The sequence below is a fragment of the Ursus arctos genome, unplaced genomic scaffold, assembly GCF_023065955.2.
Source record: "Ursus arctos isolate Adak ecotype North America unplaced genomic scaffold, UrsArc2.0 scaffold_33, whole genome shotgun sequence".
In the NCBI taxonomy this organism is placed as follows: Eukaryota; Metazoa; Chordata; class Mammalia; order Carnivora; family Ursidae; genus Ursus; species Ursus arctos.
In genome coordinates, this window is record NW_026623019.1 from 10215591 (window position 1) to 10241889 (window position 26299).

General features: G+C 39.9%; 1 long non-coding RNA gene and 1 other non-coding gene across 2 annotated transcripts in view; both read right to left on the bottom strand.

Annotated features, from left to right (window-relative positions):
- Positions 1-26299, bottom strand: part of LOC113270197 (uncharacterized) — a 97289-nt gene that overhangs the window by 59805 nt on the left and 11185 nt on the right. The gene's annotated exons all lie outside the window — the stretch shown is intronic.
- Positions 2954-3056, bottom strand: LOC113249788 (U6 spliceosomal RNA). The gene has a single exon (XR_003313875.1). It is a non-coding gene; the product is annotated as a U6 spliceosomal RNA (small nuclear RNA).

Below are 26299 nucleotides of genomic sequence, written 5' to 3' on the forward strand. Positions count from 1 at the left end.
GCTCAGTCAGTTAAGTATCTGCCCTCGGCTGGGGTTATAATCCCAGGATCCTGGGATCGAGCCTCTCATCGGACTCCCTGTTAAGCGGGGAGCCTGCTGCTCCTTCTCCTTCTGCCTGCCACTCCCCCTGTTGGTGCCTTCACTCTCTGTCAAATAAATAAAATCTTTAAAATAATAATAAAAAGATAAAAAATAAATTAAATTAAAATCCTCGTTATCTTTATCGTTTAACATTTTAATTCTTATGTGTCATAGTGTGGATCTTGGTTTCACCATATTTAGGGCTCTCTGTATACACTTTCTGGACCTGGATATCTGTTTCCTTCCCCACACTGGGGAAATTTTCAGCTATTAACCCTTACGTTTTCTGCCCCTTTTCTTTCTCTTCTCCTTCCAGTACACTGACTGATGAAGGAAATTGAAGATGACACAAATGAAAATATACATCATTCTCCTGCAGAAGAATTAGTGTTGTTTAAATGTCCACTTACCCCAAGCAATCTACAGATTCAATGCAATCCCTATCAAAATACAAATGGTATTTTTCACAGGACTAGAATGAATAATTGTAATCCCCAAAAGACCCTGATATCCAAAATAACCTTGAGAAAATAGAACGAAGCTGAAGGTATCACAATCCCAGATTTCAAGATCTATTACAATGCTACAGTAATCAAAGTGGCACACGAAAGAGGATACACAGATTAATTCAACCAGATAAGGAGCCCAGCAACAACCCATGCTTATGTGGCCTATTAGTCTATGACAAAGGAGGCAAGAATACACAATGGAGAAAAGACAGTCTCCTCAATGATGCTAGGAAAACTGGACAGCTACATGCAAAACAATGAAACTGGACCACTGTCTTCTACCATACACACAAACTCAAAATGAACTGAAGACCTAAATATAAGACCTGAAACCATAACATTCCTAAGAGAAAACAGGCAGTAATCTTTTGTACATAGCCTTAACGACATTTTTCTGAATATTTCCTCAGGCAAGGGAAACAAAAGCAACAATAAACAATTGGGATTACATCAATCTAAAAAGCTTTTTGCACAGAAAAGAAAACCATAACAAAAAGGCAACGTACTGAATGGGAGAAGATATTTGCAAATAAAATATCCGATAAGGGGTTATTATCAAAACTATTAAAACACTCATACAACATAACACCAATATAAAAATAAGGTTTTTTTTTTTTAATGGGCAGAGGATCTGAATAGACATTTGTCAAAAGAAGACTTACCAATGGCCAACAAATACATGAAAAGATGCTCAACATTACTAATCATTAAGGAAATGGCAAATCAAAACCACAATGTGCTATCACCTCACACCTGTCGGAATGCCTAGCAGAAGGAAAAACAGTAGCGAGTGTTGGTGGGAATATAAGGAAATGAGAGCCTTCGAGCACTGCTGGTGGGAATGTAAACTGGTGTAGCCACTAAGCAAAACAGTACAGAGTTTCCTCAAAAAGTTAAACATAGAAATATGAGGGGCGCCTGGGTGGCTCCATTGGCTAAGACTCTGCCTTTAGCTCAGGTCATGATCCCCAGGTCCTGCGATGGAGCCCCTCATAGGGCTCCCTGCTCAGCAGGGAGTCTGCTTCTCCTTCTCCTTCTGCCCTCCCCCCCAACTCATGTTCTCTCTCAAATTAATTAATTAATTAAATAAAACCTTTCAAAGAAAGAAAAGAAATGAAAAAGAAAAAGAACTATGGTCCAGCAATTCCACTAATGGTTATTTGCCCAAAGAAAATGAAAACACTAATTTGAAAAGATATATGCATTCCTTTGCTTATCGAAACAATATTTTTTTCTTTTATTCCTCTATTTTCTGCTTTGAAAGAGATTTTGAGAGAGGGATGTGTGTACACTTGTACAAGTCTTTAAAAGATACACCACCGGTTAGATGATAGACAATGAAAATGGCTTCTGAGTAAAGCAGATTGCCCTTCATGATGTGAGTGGATCTCATCTAATCATCTGAAGACTTAAATAGGAGGAAAAGGGTGACCCCACCCACCCACCCCTGCAAGTAAGAGGAAACTTCTCCTGCCTGACTTGTATTTGAGCTTTTCTTGCCTCTGGACTTGAACTGAAACATCAGCTCTTCTTGGGACTGAAGCCTGCTGGTTTTTGGACTAGAACTACATCACTGGCTCTCCTGGTTTCCAGTTTGTCTACTACAGATCTTGGGATTTATTAGCCTCTGTAATTGTGTGAGCCAAGTCCTTATAAATCCCTTTCATGCGGTTACAGAAGTGGACAAGTCCCAATCTATATGTCCTAATACATATATTATATACATCTCAACCTATAGATGGATATCCATCCCATATAGATCTACTAATGCCCATCCTATTGCTTTAACAAATTAGTTGCATGAAAAGAATAGCTTACCTTCCGACTGGTGGAGGGAAAATGTACTCCCATTTTACATTTACATTTTGCCCTAGTCACATCTCACTTTTCTTACACTATTATTTTATTATCCCAGAGATTTTATCTTTTAAAAAATTTATTTAAATTCAATTAATCAACATATAGCATATTACTAGTTTCAGAGGTAGAGTTCAGTGATTCATCAGCTGCATATAACACCCAGTGCTCATCACATAAAGTGCCCTCCTTAATGCCCATCACCCAATTGCCCCATCCCCCCACCCCTATCCCCTCCAACAACCCTGTTTCCTATAGTTAAGAGTCTCTTATGGCTTGTCTCCCTCTCTGATTTCATCTTATGTTTCCCTTCCTTCCCCTATGATCCTCTGTTTTGTTTCTTAAATTCATATAAGTGAAATCACTTTCACTTATAAATCATGTGATAAATCTCTTTCTCTGATTGACTTATTTTGCTTAGTATAGTACCCTCTAGTTCCATCCATGTCGTTGCAAATATAAGATTTCTCTTTTTGATGGCTGAGTAATATTCAATTGTATATATAAAAAATATGGAATGCTTTGCAAATTTCTAGGTCATCCTCATGCAGGGGCCATGCTAATCTTCTCTGTATTTTTCCAGTTGTAGTGTATGTGCTGCCAAAGCGATCATGAGGCAATATTTTAAATACCAAGACACGGACGTAACCTAAGGGTCATCAAAAAAATGAATGCAGGGGTCCCTGGCTGGCTCAGTCAGTAGAGCATGCAACCCTATCTTGGGATTTGGGGTGCAAGCCCCACGTTGGGCATAGAGCCTACTTTAAAAAAAAAAAAAAGATGACTGCATTAAGAAAATGTGGTAATAGGGGCGCCTGGGTGGCACAGCGGTTAAGCGTCTGCCTTCGGCTCAGGGCGTGATCCCAGCATTGTGGGATCGAGCCCCACATCAGGCTCCTCCTCTATGAGCCTGCTTCTTCCTCTCCCACTCCCCCTGCTTGTGTTCCCTCTCTCGCTGGCTGTCTCTATCTCTGTCGAATAAATAAATAAATAAATCTAAAAAAAAAAAGAAAAAAAAGAAAATGTGGTAATAATACAATGGAACATTACTCAACCACAAAAAAGAATGAAAACTTGCCATTTGTGACAACATTGATGGACATAGTGGGTATCATGCTAAGTGAAATAAGCCAGAGAAAAACGTCTTATGATTTCACCTGTACGTGGAATCTAAAACAAAACAAACAAGCAAAAAACACCAAACACTAAACAACAAACAGGTGATATAACTAGATGCAAGAATGTGGGGGATGGATCCAAAAGGTAAAGGGTACAAACTTCATGTTATAAAGTAAGTCACAGAGATGAAAATTACGGAATATAGTCAATAATATTGTAATAATTTTATATGGTGACAGATGGCAACTACGCCTATTGTGGTGAACATTGTTTAATATATACAATTGCTGAATCCCTATGTTGTATGCCTGAAACTAACTTTGTCAACTAAAATTTTTTATAGTAATTTTTTATTATGTTATGTTAGTCACCATACAGTATATCCTTAGTTTTTGATGTAATGTTCTATGATTCATTATTTGCATATAACACCCAGTGCACCATGCAATATGTGCCCTCCTTAACACCCATCACCGGCCTATCCCAACTAAAAATTTTTTTTAAAGCAGTTCAAAAAGAGAAATTTATAGCAAAAACACCTGCATTAAGAAACAAAGATCTCAAACAAGCTAACTTTACACCTTAAGGACTTAGAAAAAGGACAAACTAATCCCACAGTTGAAGAAGGAAAGAAATACAGATTAGAGGAGAAATAAAAAGAGAAGAGGAAAACAGAAAAAATTAACAACTAGGAGTTGGTCCTTTGAAGTGATAAAATTACATTTTTAGCTAAACTAACCAAGGAAAAAAGAGAACCAAAATTAACAAAATCATAAAAGAAAAAGCAGACATCATAATTGATGATACAGAAATATAAATTATTATAATAAGTTACTATGTACCAAACTGGAAAATTGGAAGAAATGGAAAAATCCCTAGGAATATACAACATACCAAAAATGAATCCAGAAGAAATAGAAAAGCTAACAGACAAAACACTAGTAAGAAGATTCAATCAATTAAAAATTCCCCAAAGATTTTGCCTAACTGAATTTAAATTTAAAAAAAAATTTTTTTTTAATCTCCCAAATATGTACCCAGGACCAGATATTCACTGGTGAATTTTATCAATCATTTAAAGAGGAATAATGCCAATACTCCTCCTACTCTTCCCCCCTCCAAAACAAAATTAAAAAGAAGGGAACATTTTCAAACTTTTTTTTTTTTTTTTTTAAGGTCAGCATCACTCTGATACCAAAACCATGAAAGCACACTACCAGAAAAGTAAACTACGGGTCAATATCCCTGATGAAAAGAGATATGAAAATTCTCAAGAAAATACTAGCAAACTCGAGTCAGCAGTACATTAAAAGGTTCATTCACCATGATCAAGTGGGGTTTACTCTGGAATACAAGGATGTTCAACATACACACAAAAAAATCAATGTTATAAATCACAATAGAATAAAAGGAAAAAATCATATGATCACTTAAACAGATACTGAAAATGCATATGACAAAAGTCTACACACTTTCATGATACAAATTCTTAATTAGGTATGGGAGGAAGGTACCTCAACATAATAAAAGCCATGTATGACAAACTAAGAGCTAACATCATATTCGGTACGACCTCTAAGATCAAGAACACAATAAAACACCTCCAGTCTCACCACTCCTAATTAACCTGGTACTGGAAGTTCTACTCAGAGCAATCTGGCAAGAAAAAGAAATTAAAGACCTCAGAATTGGAAAGGATAAAGTAAAAGCACCTATTTGCAGATAACAAAATTTTATATATAGAAATCCCTAGGGGTGCCTGGGTGGCTCAGTCGGTTAAGCGTCTGCCTTCAGCTCAGGTCATGATCCCAGGATCGAGTCCTGCGTTGGGCTCCCTGCTCAGCCGGGAGCCTGTTTCTCCCTCTCCCTCTACTGTTCTCCCTGTTTGTGCTCACTCACTCTGTCAAACAAATAAACAAAATCTTAAATAAAAAAAAAAAAAAAAAGAAGGGTGCCTGGGTGGCGCAGTTGTTAAGCATCTGCCTTCGGTTCAGGGCGTGATCCCAGCGTTCTGGGATCGAGCCCCACATCAGGCTTCTCCGCTGGGAGCCTGCTTCTTCCTCTCCCACTCCCCCTGCTTGTGTTCCCTCTCTCACTAGCTGTCTCTTGTTGTCAAATAAATAAATAAAGTCTTTAAAAAAAAAAAAAAGAAAAAAGAAAACCCTAAAGACTCTACCAAAAATTTATTAGACCTAAGGAATGAATTTAATAAAGCTGAAGGATACAAAATTAATACACAAAAATCAGTAGTATTTCTGTGCACTAACAACAAATTATTTGAAAAAGAAAACGATACCACTTATAATAGCATCAAAAAGAGTAAAATACCTAGGGATAAACTTAACCACAGAGCTAAAATATCTCTACTCTGAAAACTACAAGAGAGCAATAAATCAAAGAACACAGAGTGAAGTATAAGTGGCGGAGGAGGAAGGTCCTGAATGCACTTCCTCCCATGAACACGCCAGGGCTCCAACTACATACAGAGGAACAGTCTCTAAGATCAACTGCTAAAAATACAAAGAAAAAGCCATATTGAGAAGGGTAGGAAGGGAAGAGACACATTCTGGTTGGGAACCAAGAGCCCACATGGCCACAAGCAGGAGGAATATGTGGGCCTGGAGGTCCTCCCTGAGGAGTGAGGGATTCAAGCCCATACAGGGCATCACCTGCTGTGAGAATCCATACCGGGAACATAAAGCCCCATAATATCTAGCTTTGAAAATCAGTAGAGCTTACCTCTGGGAGAGCTGAAAAGCTATAGGAAACCAAGACTACTCTTAAAGGGACAGTACACTGTATCACTCAGTATAGAGCCAGCAGTTCAAAAGGCACCTGGGCCATACATGTAGCAAATGTATTGATTAATTTGGGGGCATGTGCTGGAGGGGCAGGGATCTATAGGAACTTTCTCTGGAGGTGGAAGTGCTGCCAGGGGTCATCTTTCTTGCCCTCCTTCAGCCAAGCTGGCTTGACACTGGTGTATGCCAGTTCTGACACTTTCCATCTACCTTTCTAGTACACTTGCTCTGCCCTGGTGTTCCTTGCCCAACCCAATGCACCTACCCTCACAGGTACCCCTCGAAAGCAGTTCACACCCTGGCATACATGGTGGGAAGCCTCAGCTAGACTGGCAACCCTCCAATGTGACTCCTTCCCTGGGGAAGGGAGGAACCAGGCCAGCCACCTGTATGCCTACAATGGTCATGAGTGGGCCTCCTCGACAGCCTCACCCAGGGCTAACCCCACTCCCCAGTACGCTCAGCAGACACAGCAGTCACAAAAGGAGGGTGCATACAGCACACACAGAGGACAGCCCTGGAGTGCCTGATCCAAGTGACCAGAGGGATTGTGTTTTTGGACCCCACAGGGTGCCTCTTATGTAAGGTCACTCCCTTCAAGACCAGATGACAGAGCTACCTAAGTAATACGTTAAATAGAAAGGAACACAGAGTCCTACAAAATGAAAGACAATGGAGTATGTTCCAAATGAAAGAAGAGGACAAAACCTCAGAAAAAGAACTATTCAAAATGGTGATAAGCAATGTACCTGATAAAAAATTTCAAGGCAATGATCATAAAAATACTCACCAAACTTAGGAGACGAGTGGACGAACGGAGTTCAACAAAAGACAATATTTTTAAAATTAAACAACAGGGGCACTTGGCTGGCTCAGGCCATAGAGCATGCAACTCTGGACCTCAGAGTTCAAAGTTCAAGCCCCACGTCAGGTGTAGAGATTAAACATTTTAAAATCTTAAATAAATAAAAGTTTAAAATTAAACAATATAAAAATCAGAAATAAGAACCAATCAACCACACTTGTTGTGGTAAGCATTGCATAATGTATAGAATTGTCAAATCACTATGCTGTGCACCTAAAACTAATTTAACACTGAATAACAACAATACTCCCCCCCCCAAAAAATGTTTAAGGAGGCTTCACACCCACTGTGGAGGCCAGCGTGAGGTTCGAACTCACAACCCTGAGATCAAGACCTGAGCTGAGATCAAGAGTCGGACACTTGACTGACTGAGCCACTGAGGTGCCCCCACCAAAAAAAAAAAAAAAAAATTAAGAACAAAAGCTGAAGAATACAGTAACTGAAACGAAAAATACGCTAAAGGATATCAACAGCAGATTAGAGGATACAGAAGAACAGATCAGGGATATGGGAGGTAGTAGTGGAAATCTTCTAAACTGAACAACAAAGAGAAAAGAAAAACATTTAAAAGGAGGATAGGTTAAAGAACCTCTGGGACAATATCAAACATGCTAACATGCACATTTTGGGGGTCCCAGAAGGAGAAGAGAGAACAAAAGGGGCAGAAAATTTATTTAAGGAAATAATGGCTGAAAACTTTTCTAACCTGGGGAAGGAAACAGACATCTAGATACAGAAATCACAGGGAGCCCCAAAGATAAATCCAAAGAGGTTCACACCAAGACACAAAATAATTAAAGTAGTAAAAATATAAGATAAAGAATCTTAAAACCAGCAAGAGAAAAGCAACTAGTTACATACAAGGGAGCACCAGAAAACTATCAGCTGATATTTCAGCAGAAATTTTGCAGGCCAGAAGAGAGGGGCATGTTTCGAGTGTTGAAAGAAGAAAACCTACAACCAATAATACTCTACCTGGCAAGGGTATCATTCATAACTGAAAGATAGTTTTCCTTTAACAAAAGTTAAAGAAGCTCGTCACTTCTAAACCAGCCTTACAAAAAATATTTTAAAAGTAGTAAAATCAACTGTATCTCCAATAGTTAAGGTATCCACAAATTAAAAAATAAGATGTGTGTGTGTGTGTGTGTGTGTGTGTGTGTGTGTGTGTGTATGCTATCAAATAAAACATGGAAGAAGAAAATAAAAATACAGTGCTTTTAGGGGTGCCTGGCTGGCTCAGTCTGAAGAGTATCTGACTCTAGATCTCAGGGTCATGAGTTTGAGGCTCCACATTGAGTGTAGAGATTAAATAAACCTTAAAACATTTATATATATAAATATAATATAAATTAAAACTTGAAAAATTACAACTTAAAAAATTATACACACACACACACGTGCTTTTAGCATGTGTTCAAATGGAAGAGACCGTCAATTTAAAATAGACTGCTACATACCTAGTCCGTTTTTTTATGACAACTGTAACCACAAATCAAAAAATAAAGACAAGGAATCCAAGTGAAACACTAAAGAAAGACATCAGAGGCACCTGGCTGGCTCAGTGGGTAGAGCATGCAACTCTCAATCCTGGGTTTGAGAGTTCAAGCCCCACGCTGAGCATAGAACTTACTTAAAAAAGAAGAAAGACATCAAATCACAAGAGAACAAGAAAGGAATAGAGAAGAACTACAAAACTACCAGAAAACAATTAACAAAATGACAATAGGTATGTATATGAACGGACTAAATGTTCCAATCAGAGGTAAGAGAGTGACTAAAGGCATAAAAAAACCAACACCCACCTATACGTTATTTACAAGATATGCTCTTCAGACCTAAATGCTCATAGTGACTGAAAGTGAAGGGATGGAAAAAAGATATTCCATGCAAATGGAAATGAAAAAAAATACTTTGATAGCAGAACTTTTATCAGACAAAATAGACTTAAAAACAAAGATTGTAACAAGACAAAAAAAAGTGCATTACATAACTTCCACCCACTTCAGCTTCAGCTGTCCTGCCAGGGTTCCCTCCATGCAGAGAGTCCTAGGAGCCCGCCCCCCCCACCTTGTACCCACTTCAGCTTCAGCTGTCCTGCCAGGGTGTCCTCTGTACAGAGAGCCCTAGGACCTCCTGGCTTGCACACACTTCAGCTTCAGGTGTTTGGCCGGGGACTCCTCTACATGGAGAGCCTTAGGACCACCCCTGCCCATACCCAACTTCAGCTCCCCCATCCCAACAGGACAGCCTCAGCAGGGAGTACCCTGTGATCCACAGCTCTGGCTAAAGTCACCAGGCACAGTCTGAAGAGGGGACCACACACAAGACAAGACCATTCCTTTAAGTTTAGGAGAAGTAGGGGCACCTGGGTGGCTCAGTTGGTTAAGCCTCTGCCTTCAGCTCAGGTCATGATCCCAGGGTCCTGGGTACTAGCTCCATGCTTCTCCTTCTCCCTCTGCACCTCTCCCCTACTTGTGCACATGCATGCTCTCTCTCAAATAGACAAGTAAAATCTTTCAAAATTAAATAACAAATAAGTTTAGGAGCAGTAGCAGTTTCACCTAATTCACAGAAACAAACACAGAAATTCAAGCAAAATGGGGACATAAAGGGATATGCTCCAAATTAAAAATAAGACAAAACCTCAGAAAAAGAAACAAACAATAAGCTTAATCAAGAAGGTTTTTTAAATATTTTTTTAAAGATTTTATTTATTCATTTATTTGACAGAGAGAGAGCACAACTGGGGGAGCAGCTAAGGAAGACAGAAGCAGGGCTTGATCCCAGGACCCCGGGATCATAACCTGAGCTGAAGGCAGCGCTTAACCAACGGAGCCCCCCAGGCGCCCGTAATCAAGAGTTCAAAGTAATCATCATTAAGATATGCACCAGACTAGAGAGAAGAGTTGAAGAACTCAGTGTGAACTTCAACAAAGAGATAGAAAATATAAAAAAGGACCAATCAGAGTTGAAGAACACAATAACTAAAATTAGAAAAATACACTAACGGAAATCACTAGATTAGCAGATGCAGAAGAGCAGATCAACATTCTGGAAGACAGGGTATGGAAAGCATCCAAGGTCAACAGCAAGAAGAAAAAAGAATTTTAAAAAATGAGAATAGGCTAAGGGATCTGCTGGACACCGATAAGCAAATGAACATGCAAATGAACATCACATTATAAAAGTCCCAGAAGGACAAGAGAGCAAAAGGGCAGAAAACTTACTTGAAGAAATAATCACTGAAAACTTCCGTAATGCTCAGAAGGAAACAGACATCCAATTTCAGGAAGCACAAAGAATTCCAAACAAGATGAATCTAAGGAAGTCCACACCACAGCACACAGTAATTAAAATGTCAAAGTTTATGCTAAGTGAAGTCACACAAACACAAATACTGTATGATTTCACTTATACTGTGGAATTTAAAACACAAAACAAATGAGTAAACAAAAAACAGAAACAGACCCATAAATTCAGAGAACAAACTGATGGTTGCCGGAGAGGAGGAGGTATGGGGGGATGAGCAAAATGGGTGAAAAAGAGTGAGAGATACAGGTTTCCCATTATGAGATGATAAAGTCAAGGGGATAAAAGGTATAGCGTAGGGAATAAAGTCAGCGGTATGGTAAAAGCATTGAATGGTGACAGACAGTAGCCACACTTGTGGTGAGTACAGCATAACATGTAGAAGTGTTAAATCGCTATGCTGTACGCTTGAAACTAATGTGATTTTTTTTTAAGATTTTACTTATTTATTTGACAGAGAGAGACAGCCAGCGAGAGAGGGAACACAGGCAGGGGGAGTGGGAGAGGAATAAGCAGGCTCTCAGCAGAGGAGCCTGACGTGGGGCTCGATCCCAGGACTCCGGGATCACGCCCTGAGCCGAAGGCAGACGCTCAACGACTAAGCCACCCAGGCGCCCCGAAACTAATGTGATATTGTATCAACTATACTTCCACTAAAAAGGGGCATTACATAATGATAAAGGGATCAATCCAACAAGAGCAGGTAATGATTTTAAATATCTATGTACCCAACAAGGAGCACTGAAATATTAAAGCAAATATTAATAGACATAAAGGGAGAAGATGGCAGTAATACAAGAATAGTAGGGAACTTTAACACCCCGCTTACATGAATGGATAGGTCATCCCAACAGAAAACCAATAAGGAAACAGCGGCTTTGAATAACACATGAGACCAGATGGACTTAAGAGATATACACACAATATTTCATTTAAAAGAAGCACAATACATATTCAAGTACACAGGGAACAATATCCAGAAAAAAATCACCTTAGGTGATAAAACAATTCAATAAATTTAAGATTGAAATCCTATCAAGCATCTTTTCAACAAGTATAAAACTAGAAATCAGTTACAAAACTGTAAGACACAAACACATGGAGATTAAACAGTGTGTCACTGAACAATATATGAGTGTCAACCAAGAAATCAAAGAGGAAATCAAAAAATACTTTGATATGAATGAAAATGGAAACAATATTCCAAAATCTTTGGGACACGACAAGAACAGTTCTAAGAGCAAAGTGTAGGGGTCAAGGGCAGTTTGCACCAAAAGGTGCCACTTCAGCATAATGATTATTTTAAATAAAAGTTACTTAAGAACCCATACAAAGACACTCAGAAGACATTCCACTGTCCACCCCAAGGCAGAAAACGAATCTCCCATGTGAAAAACATCCTCCCTACATACTAAGAAGTAAAAAGACATCCTTATTACTGGAGATGGGGACTTTAATAGCTGAAAAAACTGGAGTAACCTGGCTGGTTCAGTTGGAAGAACATGTGACTTTTGGTCTCGGGGTTGTGAGTTCAAGCCCCACATTGGGTAGAGAGACTACTTAAAAAAATAAAATCTTAAAAAAAAAAAAAAAGTTGAGAAAACTGTAAAAACAAATCCTGTTACCTTTTTACTAATCTATTACCTCATGCCAAATTCTAGAATTCCTTAGTAATTAAAGCTCCCCCACACCTATTTTCCATATCCCATAAATTCCTCACAAATTTATTGTCTCTTTGTCTAAAATATATATAAACTGCCTGCCTTGGTCATTTCTTTAGGTCCAATGTCATTATTGGGTTTTTTTGTTTTTGGTTTTGGTTTTTTTGTTTTGTTTTGTTTTTTGTCCTGTTAAACCTGTCTTGTGTGAATTTGATTTTATTCCAGCTGGAAGATCTGGAGGATAGAAGAATGATTCCTCCCTGACAGACCTACATCAAGAAACAAGTGAAATGTCAAATAAACACTCTAACCTCACACCTAAATGAACTACAAGGAATAAACAAAGTCCACGGTTAGTAGAAGGAAGGAAGTAATAAAGACCAGAGCAGAAACAAATCAAATACAGACTAAAAAACAATAGAAAAAAAGAAATCAATGAAACCAAGACTTGTTCTTTTAAAAGATAGAAGAAAATTGATCAACCTTCAGCCAGATTCATCAGAAAGAAATAGAGAAGAACAGAAAGAAAGGACTCATATAAAATCATATATGAGGGGGATGCCTGGGTGGCTCAGTTGGTTAAGCATCTGCTCAGGTCATAATCCCAGGGTCCTGGGATCTAGCCCCACATGGGGCTCCTTGCCCAGCAGGGGTCTGGTTCTCCCTCTGCCCTTCACTACACTCATGCTCTCTAATAAATAAAATCTTAAAAATAAATAAATTAAATAAAATCAGATATGAGGGATGCCTGGGTGGCTCAGTCGGTTAAACGTCTGCCTCTGGCTCAGGTCATGATCCCAGGATTCTGGGATCAAGTCCAGCATCAGGCTCCCCGCTTGGTAGGGAGCCTGCTTCTCCCTCTGCCTGCCACTCCCCCTGCTTGTGCCCTGTCTCTCTCTGACAAATAAATGAAATCTTTTTTAAAAATTAAAGTAAAATAATATCAGAAATGAAAGAAAAGTTATAACCGCACTACAGAAATAAGAGGATTCTAAGAAACTACTACAAAAAATCACATGCCGACAAACTGGACTACCTGGAAATGGATAAATTCCTAGAAACATACTATCTTCCAAGACTGAAATAGGAGAAAAAAGAAAATCTGAACAGACCAATTATCAGTAATGAAATTTAATCAGTAATCAAAAAACTACCAAACAGAAGTCCAGGATCAGATGGCTTCACAGGTGAATTCTACCAAATATTTAGAGAATAATTCATATCTAGTCTTCTCAAATTCTTCCAAAAAATTGAGGAGAAAGGAACTCTTCCAAATTCAATCTACAAAGCCAGCATGACTAATATCAAAATCAGACACACTATTAAAAAAGGAAATTATACTTCAATATCCCTAATGACCGCAGATACAAAAATTCTCAACACATACTAGCAATTTTTCAGCAAAAGGGTCATTTACTGCATTCAAATGGGATTTATTCCAGAGATGCAAGAATGGTTCACTATCTGCCTATTGATCAATGTGATACATTAACACAATGAAGGATAAAAATCATATGATCATCTCCATAAATGCAGGAAAAAAATTGACAAATTAAACATCCATCATAATAAAAACTCTCAACAAAGTGGGTATAGAGTAAACACACCTCAACATAATGAGGACCATATATGACCAACCCCAGCTAATGTACTCAATAGTAAAAAGCTGAAAGCTTTTCCTCTACAGTCAGGATCAAGGTGAGAATGTCCATTCTCACCACTTTTATTCAACATAGAACCAGAAGTCCTAACCACATCAATCAGACAAGAAATAGAAGGCATCCAAATTGGTAAAGAAGTAGTATTTCTGTCACTATTTGCAGATGACACAGTATTATATATAGAAAACCCTCAGTTTGTTTCCCAGAGTCCATAGTCTCTCGTGGTTCATTCCCCCTTCAGAGGGGAGGGGGGTAGGGGATTGGGATAGGCCAGTGATGGGTAGTAAGGAGGGCACATATTCCATGGAGCACTGGGTGTTATATGCAAACAATGAATCATGGAACACTACATCAAAAACTAAGGATGTACTGTATGGTGACTAACATAACATAGAAAATTTTTTAAAAAGAAGAAAGAAAGAAAGAAAGAAAGAAAGAAAGAAAGAAAGAAAGAAAGAGAGGAGAGAGAGAGAGAGAGAGAGAGAGAAAGAAAGAAAGAAAGAAAGAAAGAAAGAAAGAAAGAAAACCCTAAAGACTTTACCAAGAAACTACTAGAACTGATAAATGATTTCATAAATTTATGGGACACAAATTTAATTTACAGAAATCTGTTGCATTTCTATACAATAACAGAGAAATTAAGACAACAATCCTATTTACAATTGCATCAAAAAGAATAAAATACCTAAAAATAAATTTAACCAAGGAGGTGAAAAAATTGTACTCTGAAACTGGAAGACATTGATGAGAGAAGTGAAGATGACAGTAAACAGGAAAATAAGCCGTGCTCATGGACTGAAAATGCCCATACTGTGGGGCGCCTGGGTGGCACAGCGGTTAAGCGTCTGCCTTCGGCTCAGGGCGTGATCCCGGCGTTATGGGATCGAGCCCCACATCAGGCTCCTCCGCTAGGAGCCTGCTTCTTCCTCTCCCTCTCCCCCTGCTTGTGTTCCCTCTCTCGCTGGCTGTCTCTATCTCTGTCGAATAAATAAAATCTTTAAAAAAAAAAAAATGCCCATACTGTACAAAGCAACCTAAAGATTTAATGAAATCTTATCAAAATATCAATAGCATTTTTCACAGAACTAGAACAAATAATACTAAAACCTGTATGAAACCACAAAAGACCCCTAATAGCCAAAGCAATCTTGAGAAAGGAGGTCAAGGCTGGAGGTATCACATTCCCAGATGTCAAGCTTATACCACAATGCTATAGTAGTACTCAAAACAGTATGGTACTGGCACAAAAAACAGACCCATAAATTAATCAAACAGGGTAGAGAGCCTAGAAACTCACCCTTATACGGCCAATTAATCTACTTAACAAAGGAGAAAAATGTGCAATGAGGAAAAAATAGTTTCTTCAATAAATGATGCTGAAAACTGGACAGCTACATGCAAAAGAGTAAAACTGGACCACTTTCTCACACCACACACAAAAATAAACTCTAAATGGATTAAAGACCTAAAAGTGAGACCTGAAACCATAAAGCTCCTGAAAGAAAACATAGGCAGTAATCTCTTGGACATTAACCCTAGCAATGGAAACAGGTCTCCTCAGGCAAGAGAAACAAAAGCAAAAATAAACTACTGGGACTACATTAAACTAAAAAGCCTTTCCCAGGCAAAGAAAACCATCAACAAAACAAAACAGCAACATACTCAATAAGAGAAGATATTTACAAATAATGTATCTGATAAGGGGTTAATATAAAAAAAATACAAAGAACTCATACAACAATACCAAAAAATAATCTGATTAAAAAATAGAGGGGGTGGGGCACCTGGGTGGCACAGCGGTTAAGCGTCTGCCTTCGGCTCAGGGCATGATCCTGGCGTTCTGGGATCGAGCCCCACATCAGGCTCTTCTGCTGTGAGCCTGCTTCTTCCTCTCCCACTCCCCCTGCTTGTGTTCCCTCTCTCACTGGCTGTCTCTGTCTCTGTCAAATAAATAAATAAAATCTTAAAAAAAAAAAAAATAGAGGGGGAAAAAATGGACAGAGGACCTGAATAGAAATTTTTCCAAAGAAGATGTACAGATGGCCAATAAGCACATGAAAAGATGCTCGACATCACTGATCATCAGGGAAATGCAAATCAAAACCACAATGAGCTATTACCTCACAGCTGCCAGAATGGCTAGAATCAGAAAGGCAAGAAGTAGGGGTGCCTGGCTGGTGCAGTCGGTACAGCATGCAACTCTTGGTATCAGGGTTGTAAGTTCAAGCCGCGTGTTGGGCCTAGAGCTTACTTTAAAAATTTTTTTAAAAGACAAAAAGTAACAAGTGTTGGCAAGGATGTGGAGAAAAGGGAAGCCTCGTGCACTGTTGGTGGGAATGTAAACTGGTGCAGCCACTGTGGAAAACAGTATGGAGCTTCCTCAAAAAAACTGAAAATAGAAATACCATACGATCCAGCAATTCCACTTCTGGGTATTTACCTGTAGAAAACAAAAACACTGGGGCACCAGGGTGGCACAGCGGTTGAGTGTCTGCCTTCGGCTCAGGGCGTGATCCCGGTGTTACAGGATCGAGCCCCACATCAGGCTCCTCTGCTAGGAGCCTGCTTCTTCCTCTCCCACTCCCCCTGTTTGTGCTCCCTCTCTCGCTGGCTGTCTCTATCTCTGTCAAATAAATAAATAAAAAATCTTTAAAAAAAAAAAAAGAAAAAGAAAACAAAAACACTAATTCAAAAAGATATGCATTCCTATGTTGATTTAAAATAAGCAATATATGGAAGCAACACAAGTGTCCATCGGTAGATGACCGGATAAAGAAGATGTGGTACACACACGTACACACACACACACACACACATGTACACACACACACACACACACAGGGTGGAGGGGGTGGAGAGAGAATATGACACGGCCATAAACGGAAGTTAAATCTTGCCATTTGTGACAACATGGATGGATCCCAACAGTATTATACACTAAGTGAACTAAGTCAGACAGTGAAAGACAAGTAGCATTTGATTTCATTTATACGTGAAATCTGAAAAACAAAACCAATCAACAAACTAACCACAAAAATAGAAACAGACTCACAAATATAGAAAACCAGTCATTACCAGAGGGGAAGAAAGTTGGGGAGATAGGCAAATAGGTAAAGAGGATTAAGAGAAAGAAATTCCTGGTTATAAAATAAATAAGTCACAGGAAGGAAAATTACAGCATAGGGAAATATACTCAGTAATATTGTAATAACTTTATATAGTGACTGTAGTGACAGATGGTAACTGCATTTATTGTTGTGAGCATTTTGTTTTGTATATAATTACTGAATGTTACACACCTGACTCTAGTATTTTATGTCAACTATACTTGAATTAAAAAATAAATAAGAAGAATGAAAACCTGAAGGTCATCAAAATGGTTTAATCTCAAAATTACAAAATAAGGGGTGCCTGGGTGGCTCAGTCAGTTAAGTGTCTGCCTTCGGCTCAGGTCATGATCCCAGGGTCCTGGAATTGAGCCCCAAGTAGGGCTCCCTGCTCAGCGGGGAGTCTGCTTCTCCCTCTCCCTCTTCCCTCTGCTTGTGCTCTCCCTCTCTGACAAATAAGTAAATAAAATCTAAAAAAAAAAAAAAAATTACAAAATAAAAACTACCTCCAAAAAAAAGAAAAAAGGAAAGAAATCAAAGAGACAAGCATATAGGAAAAGTATACCTTGCTCATGGATGGAAAACAAACGAACAAACAAACAAAAAAAACCATGGTTAAAATATCCATACTACGCAAAGTCATCCATAATTCAATGCACTCCTTGTCAAGACTCCAATGGCACTTTTTAGAAGTAGAAAACACAGTCCTACAATTTAGTGGAATCACAAGAGACCCCAAATAGCCAAAGCAATGCTGACAAAGAACAAAGCTGGAAGCATTACACTTCTGATTTCAAACCATGCTCCAAAGCTATAGTAATCAGTACTGTATGGAACTGACAGAAAAACAGACACATAGACCATTGGAACAGAATCAAGTGTCCAGAAACAAACTCATGCATATATGGTCAACTAATATTTGACAAGGGAGACAAAAATGGAGAAAAAGACAGTCTCCAATACATGGTATTGGAGAAATTGGATATTAACATGTAAAAGAATAAAACTAACTTCTATCTTAATCAAGAAAAGTCAACTCAAAATGGATCAAAAACTGTAAAACTAATACTGTAAAACTCCCAGAATAAAACATAAGGAAGAAGCTCCTCAACATTGGTCTTGGCAATGATTTTTTAGACAGAACACCAAAAGCACAAATGCCCACCCCCCCCCAAAAAAAATCAACAAGACTACATCAAATTTGAAAGATTCTGGCCAGCAAAAGAAACAATTAAGAAAATGAAAAGGCAAACTAAGGAAAGAGAAAATATTTGCAAAACATATCAGGTATGGGGTTATTACCCAAAAAACATAAAAAACACACAACCCAATGACAAAGAAATAATTCATCTTAAAAATGGACAGAGAAACTGAATGGACATTTTTTTCAAAGAAGACATCTACATGGCCAACAGATACATGACAAGATGCTCAACGTCACTATCAGGGAAACACAAATCTAAACCACAAGGAACTATCAGCTCACGCGTATTAGAATAGCTATCATCAAGAAGATTTAAAAAAAACAGGAGCCGGCAAGTATGTGGAGAAAAGGGAAAGCCTGTACACTGTCGGTGGGAATGTAAATTGGTGCAGCCACAATGAAAAAGAGAACGGATGGGGCGCCTGGGTGGCGCAGTCGTTAAGCGTCTGCCTTTGGTTCAGGGCGTGATCCCAGCATTCTGAGATGGAGCCCCACATCGGGCTCCTCCACTAGGAGCCTACTTCTTCCTCTCCCACTCCCCCTGCTTGTGTTCCCTCTCTTGTTGGCTGTCTCTGTCAAATAAATAAAATAAAATCTTTAAAAAAAAAAAAAAAAGAAGAAAGAAAGAAAAGAGAACGGAGGTTCTTCAAAAAGTTAATGATCCAACCTATGACCCAGCAAGTCTATTTTGGAGTATTTATCCAAAGGAAATAAAACCACTATTTCAAAAAGTATCTGCACCCCCATATTCACTGCAGCATTATTTACAATAGATAAGACACGGAAACAACCTAACTGTCCATCGATGGATGATGAATAAAGCAAATGTGACATATATATACACCCACATACACATACACACAATTATTCAGCCATAGAAAGGAAATCCTGCCATGTGCAACAACATGGATGACACTTGGGGGAATATGCTAAGTCCAATAAGTCAGACGTGGACAAACACTGCATGAGGTCACCTCTACATGATATTAAAAAAACAAACCTAACTCACAGATACAGAGAACAGATCGGTGGTTGCCAGAGGCTGGGGGTGGGACTTGGGCAAAATGGGTGAAGGTGGTCAAAAGGTACAAACTTCCAGTCATAAGATAAAAATCATAGTGACTACAGTTAACAATACCATACTGTATGTTTGGAAGCTTCTAAGAGAACAGATCTTAAAAGTTCTAATCACAAGAAGAAAAACGCTAACTATTTGAGGGGGTGGATGTTAACAGTGGTAATCATTTCTCAGTATCTATTTGTATCAAATGATTATCCCACATGCCTAAAACACATTCTATGTCAACTATACCTCAATTTTTAAAAATGTAAAAAATACCTATTATTTCCCTGCTGCTTACTTTCGGTTTAATATGCTCTTCTTTTAGTTTCTTTTTTTTTTTTTTAAGATTTTATTTATTTATTCAACAGAGATAGAGACAGCCAGCGAGAGAGGGAACACAAGCAGGGGGAGTGGGAGAAGAAGAAGCAGGCTCATAGCAGAGGAGCCTGATGTGGGGCTCGATCCCATAACACCGAGATCACGCCCTGAGCCAAAGGCAGACGCTTAACCGCTGTGCCACCCAGGCGCCCCTTCTTTTGGTTTCTTAAGGTGGAAACTAAGGCCACTGATTTCAAATCTTTCTTCTTTTCAAATACAGACATTTAGTGCAAGCAAGTGTCCTCCAAAGTATTATTTTTGTGGCATCCCACGAATTTGGGTAATGCTTTCATTTTCTTTTTGTTCAAAATATTTTCTGAGTCCCCTTAGGATTTCTTCTTTGATCCATGGACCATTTAAAAGTGTTTTATAAAAAAACAAAAATAAAAGTATTTTATGTAGTTCGCAAATATTTGATAACTAAGAATTTTCCTGTTCTTGGACAAAATCCGCTCCGTGCCTGACAGGGACTGAAGCAAGGGGATTCGCTACAGAAGGGGAACAAGGAAACTCCCTGCAGTGATACAAATGCTCTTTGATTGTGATATTCATCATGCAACTTTATACGCTTCTCAAACTTCATTAAATGGAACACTTAAAAGAAAAATAAAGAATGTTCCTCTTCTTGAGTCCTCATTTAATTCCATTGTGATCAGAGAATATACTTTTTATGACTTAAATCCTTTTAAATTTATTGGCACTTCTTTTATGGCCCCGAATACGGTCTACCTTGGTCGACGTTCCGTGTGCTCTCAAGAAGAATGTGTATTCTGTTGGGTGGAGTGTTCTATAAATGTCAGCTCATCTGGTTGTTTATAGTCTTGTTCCAGTCATCTATATTCTTAATGATTTTCTATTTGTTCTATCAATTATTTTTAAAACATACCATAGGAATGTATGGGAAGGCAGAGGGTGTTAGTGATGGGCCCTTCCTCACTCCTCAGGCCACCACATCGGAACAGAGTTCCGAACTGCCCCTGACCAGCGGATTCCCCACAACAAAGTGTCCTGTATCACAAACGCCTAGCTACGGCCATGCACATTTTTCCTCCCACTTTCTCTTCATCTTGTCCTTTGAGTTTGACAGTTCGGCAAGCCCACGGTTTTGTTCACCCACCCCTGCCTCCGTCACTTTCAGCTATTGCAAGTGAACATGACACCCATTTCCCCAGCCGTACAGTCTGGAGCCCAACAAAACGGCGAGGAATTCTGGATTGCTTGACTCCAAGTAGGTTTCTACTCTAAGTGAAATTTTTTTTCTAATTCAGCAAAAATGGATTAACCAATTATCTACTGTGTGCAATTCCTAGTTCTGAGTTTACGGTTTAATGTTAAGTGATTAAGAGGGGATTGACTATATATTCAGAGAGGGTTAGACTAGAAGGGAGGGAGGAAGGAGGAAAGACCTAGGGACAGATAACAAGCCCAACATTTAGGAAAGGGAAACCCACATTTCCTCAAGAAGCACATAGTATGGGGGGGGGGCGACTGCCCCTCTGTGTTTTGGTTCAAGGCAGTTCCCTGGCAGATGGGAATTCTAAGGCTTCTCCACAGAATGATCTTAGATTATTTTCACTTTCATCACAGTAAACCAGCTGAAATTCTACCCATTTCTGACTTAGCTCTAGATTATTCAATAGAACAGATATACCAAGAGCAATCACTGCTAAATTGCCCTTAAAATATAAGTCCCATGCCGTCAAAGTAGGACAGTTCGTTAGAAGCAGTCATGTGTCATTCCATAAGTTCACATGACATTAGTCACTGAAGTTCAATCAGAAAAACACAGGGTCTTGACTGAGCATAGGCTGCACACCAGAAACATTTCCTGAAGAAGAGGTCAGAACATCAGTATTTAGCTGTCCCAGAACCAGCACAGAATAATTACACTCCACGTCTCTCTACTTTCTGTTCTGCTTTTCTTCTTCTGGGGAAGCAGGGGAGTCCTCAGCATGACCAAGAGCATGGAGATCCCTTTGCGTCCACATAAGCCCTTTCTTTTGACTGGAAAAATGAGACCGGCAGGACACGTGTGTCCACCACGTGCTGCTGGGAGCTCAGCTACCGAGCCCAAGGAGCAGGTGAGAGCCTGACCCGCTTCCTGCGTGCCCATTAGAAGGCCATCAAGATAATCCCTCTCCCTGAGAATTCTTCACCGGCAGTCACACCAGCTGATTCCCCTTTTGACCATTTACATAGCTGTTTCCAAATGGCTAACAGTACAAGAAAGCTCGTATCATTCAGTTCGAACTTATCTCTATCTGGAAGATATTTTATGAGAACAGTGGAAAGAACTTCACCAGCATTCAAGCAAGAACTGCAAATGTCTATCTCCATAGGAATTATTGATATAATACTGCAGGTTCTGGTCCAGAGAGAGTTGCTCATCATAACCGGATTTTGACAAGCCAGCTTCCCGTCTGTCTTCCTCCTAGTAGCAGAGTAGTGTAGAACAGCTTTGAACACCTGGTTTCTAGGTCAGATGTATAAGCAACAAGGATAGCTATACAATGTTGACTTAAACATTGGCATGGCCTCTTATATGAAAGGTGAAAAAACTCTATTATGCGAGTCAGGAAGCTTAGAAGGTGGAGAGAGAGTTTATGGCCAGTCACTTATAAAGTACTACATTTCTGGGGGGGGCCTGGGTGGCTCAGTTAAGCATCTGACTCTTGATTTCAGCTGAGGTCATGATCTCAGGGTCGTGAGATTGAGCCCCGCATCAAGCTGTGGGATTCTCTCTTCCTCCCCCTCTAACCCTCTCTTTGCCCTCCCCGCACCACTACCCCCAGCCCCCACAGCCATGTACTCACTTCTAAAAATAAAAAATAAAAATGAAGTGCTACAATTCTTAAAAATCTTGGTGATCATCCATCCATTGGTACCAGTGGTTTTGTTACATTTATAGAAATGGTTTGACACATGATAATCAGCATTGTAACGTCACGACACCAAAAGTAAACAGTCCGGGAAATAGCCCCCCTGTTAACCTAATAGTACACCTTCTGATAAATAAGAAAATGTTAACAGTGGTTACCTCTAGGGAACAACACTAGAAACGTAGGGAAGTGTGGATTGGAGGAAGGGAAATTTTTACTTTTCATTTTACAAACTTCTGAACTGCTTAAATTAGTGTTGACCATGAATTACTTTACTTACTAAAATAAAAACGAGGTACAGCTATGAGTTTTGAAATGGGAAAACCTGTAAGTTACATGAAGGCAGTAAGTCATATTAATATGAAAAGGAACAGTTATATTAATGTATGTATACATATTTTCATACATATTTACATATATATCTAAAAGCAGAAAAAAAAAGATCTGTAAAAATAGACCATAACTTGGTAGAACTTACCTCTGAGGATGACGGCAGAATGAAGAACTAGTTATTCTATATTCTTCCTTATCTGGCTTTTTACAAGTGCATTTACTTATGTGTAACTTCTATACTGTTTAAAACAATAAAATGGGGACAATTTTTACAAAACTTCCCCGCTTGTTTTGCAAGCTCCCTGCTTTCCCCTGCTAACAGCACCTTGAAGGACTGATCCTATCTCATCTGATTCCAATGGGCTTTTCAATCACAGGATCCACCCCCCGAGTCAAGTCAGGGGTGGGCCCATGACCCAAGCCAGGCCAATCAGTTTCTCTCTCTCAGAAATTTGAATCTAGAGCAGAAATACATGGGGGCTGGAGGCATTTGCAAATGAGTCAGCCAAAGACAGCAGCTTAAAAGGCTGCCCACGTGCCTCTTGGGGCTGTTAATCAAATCTCTTCGGCACCTGTCCTTCTTTGCACTGTTTTTTCAATTCTTTCTTTATGTGTCCTTCTAGTAAATTCCTCAAAAAAAAAAAAAAAGGCACATGGAGGAAGAGAGTACAAATTTATTGAAATAATGAATTCACGATTGATCACACTAAGTCCATGTTTCCTATAGGACATTCAGGTGGAAATGTCTAATAGACTGTTGGAAATATGTATTTGGAACTCAGCAGAGAATAAGAATTGGTGGCACAGATTTAAGAAGTATGAGGATAGCCCAAGTATGTGATCCAAGAGAGACAAGGATGGGACTGTGGGAAACACCCCCATTTGAGGAAGGGGGAAGGCATATCAGACGCTGCCATTTGCCCACCGAGGTTGAATCGGACGAGGTATGCCATATCCAGTCCTTCCGAGACCTTGAACGGAATTCCTCACACGTACCTACCGACTGGGCATTGTTCGCATGGTTGCAAAGTGACTCCACGCGCATGATGCCTGGTCATTATAACACGTAGACAGTGGAGCTAGGTACCAAGATAGAAACTGTACCCAGGACAAGATGCTAGAGCCAGGCGTCTGAGCCATGAAAGAAGCTTTTGCAACCATTTAAGGTAAAACAACATATGAGTTTCTCAGTGACCTCTTCCACCATCACCATAAACAGTACATATTTCATGACAAAGGATTGGGGCCCTCAAGAGAAAGCGAACAGAGGAGCAGACATGTTTTCCTACGGAGGTCCCATCCCGGGCACTTGATATCTGGTGATGAGGTGCACCTGTCAATTATTGCTAGAAAAGGCCCCAGGTACAGAGCATTCACCCTATCCTCTCTGCCAAACTTTGCCTATAAATCAGAGGTCCCGTGTGCTGGAGCCCACAAACACATCCGGTGATCGGAATCACCTGGGACATTAGAAAAAACTGATGACTCATCCTGCCCCCCGAGATTCTGATTTAATTGGCCAGAGGTGGGGGCGCCTGGGTGGCTGTTGGTTAAGCGGCTGCCCTGGGCTCAGGTCATGGTCCCGGGGTCCTGGAAGGGAGACCCTGCTCAGAGGGAGCCTGCTTCTCTCTCTCCCTCTGTCCTTCCCCCACCCCTCGTGCTCTCTCACACACTTGCTCTCTCAAATAAATAAATAAAATCTTAAAAAAAAAACGCTCCCCAAGTGATTGTAATGTGCAGCCAAAGTTAAGAACCCCTGAATAAACCCGTCAGTATCTTATTTGATCTGTATTACCATGGCTTGTACGGTATATTTAAATTTAAAATTCTGGGACGCCTAGGTGGCTCCGTCGGTTAAGCATCTGCCTTGGGCTCAGGTCATGATTTCAGGGTCCTGGAATCGAGTCCCGCATTGGGCTCCCTGCTCAACAGGGAGCCTGCTTCTCCCTCTGTGCCTCCCCCTGCTTGTGTGCTCTCTATCGCTCTCTAGCTCTCTCTCTGACAAACAAAAAATACTTTTAAAAATTAAAAAAAATAAATTAAAATGTTTTTTCTAATAATTAAAAGTGAGTCAATTGCATGTACGCCAAACCATACAGATTTCAGTCTTCTGTTGGAATATCTGTCCACAGAAGGCCTGCATTCCCACAGGACACTATTCAACTGCGCAGAATTGCAGCCACATCTTATTATAAGCATTTTCTTGCACTCCCCAGCCTCCCCGCCCTCCCCACTGTCACCACAGCCCAGGGCAGGGCCAGTGACTGCTGCTGCTTATCGTCCTGCTTGGGCTGTCCATCTTCTTGTATCAGTGTTAACAGAGGCCAAACAGTGCTTATCCCTGTGTCTCCAGCAGAAGCAGAGGGGGAAGGCAGTCCAGGAGGGCCATGCGTTCCAAAGGGCCGCCGCCCATTCTGGCACCTGCCTGGTCCCTCCAGGGAATCTGTGTTTTCCCAACAGGAGCACGGAGACACTTCATAGCCTATGGAGCAAAGAGCTACATGAGAGATCCCAATTCTCATTATCTGAATAATTAGCTCTCTAAAACAAAAGAAGGCTACATTAAAAAAAGTAAGAAAAATAGGGCTCACCATGGCTCCAGAGAAGGAACTCCAGAAGTAAGGAAGCACAGGACATGTGAGGAAATCTGTAGCCATTATAAGGGACACAAATGATAAGGGAGCTGGAGCCTACCGGTGCTGTGCCGTATAGAAGTGCCTCCCTAACCCAGAGAGTAGGACAGGAAAGGGAAGACTGTAACTTTAGAGGTGGACTGCAGCCTTGCTCCACAAGCGGGTGGGGTCCAATACAGCCCAGTTTGGTTCTGTTTGAGAATCCCCCTTTTCAAGCCTGCCCAGCATTGGGACTTTCCTCTTTTGGCCTCTGGGTCTGTGCATATTCTCCTCTCAGCCTGCTCTACTCTTTCCTCCCTGCTCTCCTCTGTCTGGCCAACTCGTCATGGGTCAGGCCCCAAGGACTCATGCCCTCACCAACCCTCTGGGGGATTGAGACACTCCCATGTGCTCCTACAACACCCAATAACTACCCTATTAGAGTAATTATGTGGCTTTTGTAGATACTTTTATATTACCTCTCTCCTCCCAAAAATCAACTCAAAATGGATTAAAGACTTAAATGTTAAGACCTAAAACTAAAACTCCAAGAAACATAGGAGGAAAGCTTTATGACATTTGTCTGGACAATGGTTTCTTGTATAAGCATAAGCAACAAAAGCAGAAATAGTTAAGTGGGACACTTCAAACTAAAAAGCTTCTGCACAGCAAAGGAAACCATCAACAGAGTGAAAAGGCAACCCATGGAATTTGAGAAGATATTTGCAAGTTGTATGTCTGCTAAGGGGTTACTACCTAAACTATAGAAGAAACTCCTATGACTCAATAGCAAAAAAGGAAAAACAAAAACAAAATAAACAGGGTACCTGGCTGGCTCAGTTGGAAGAGCCTGCGAC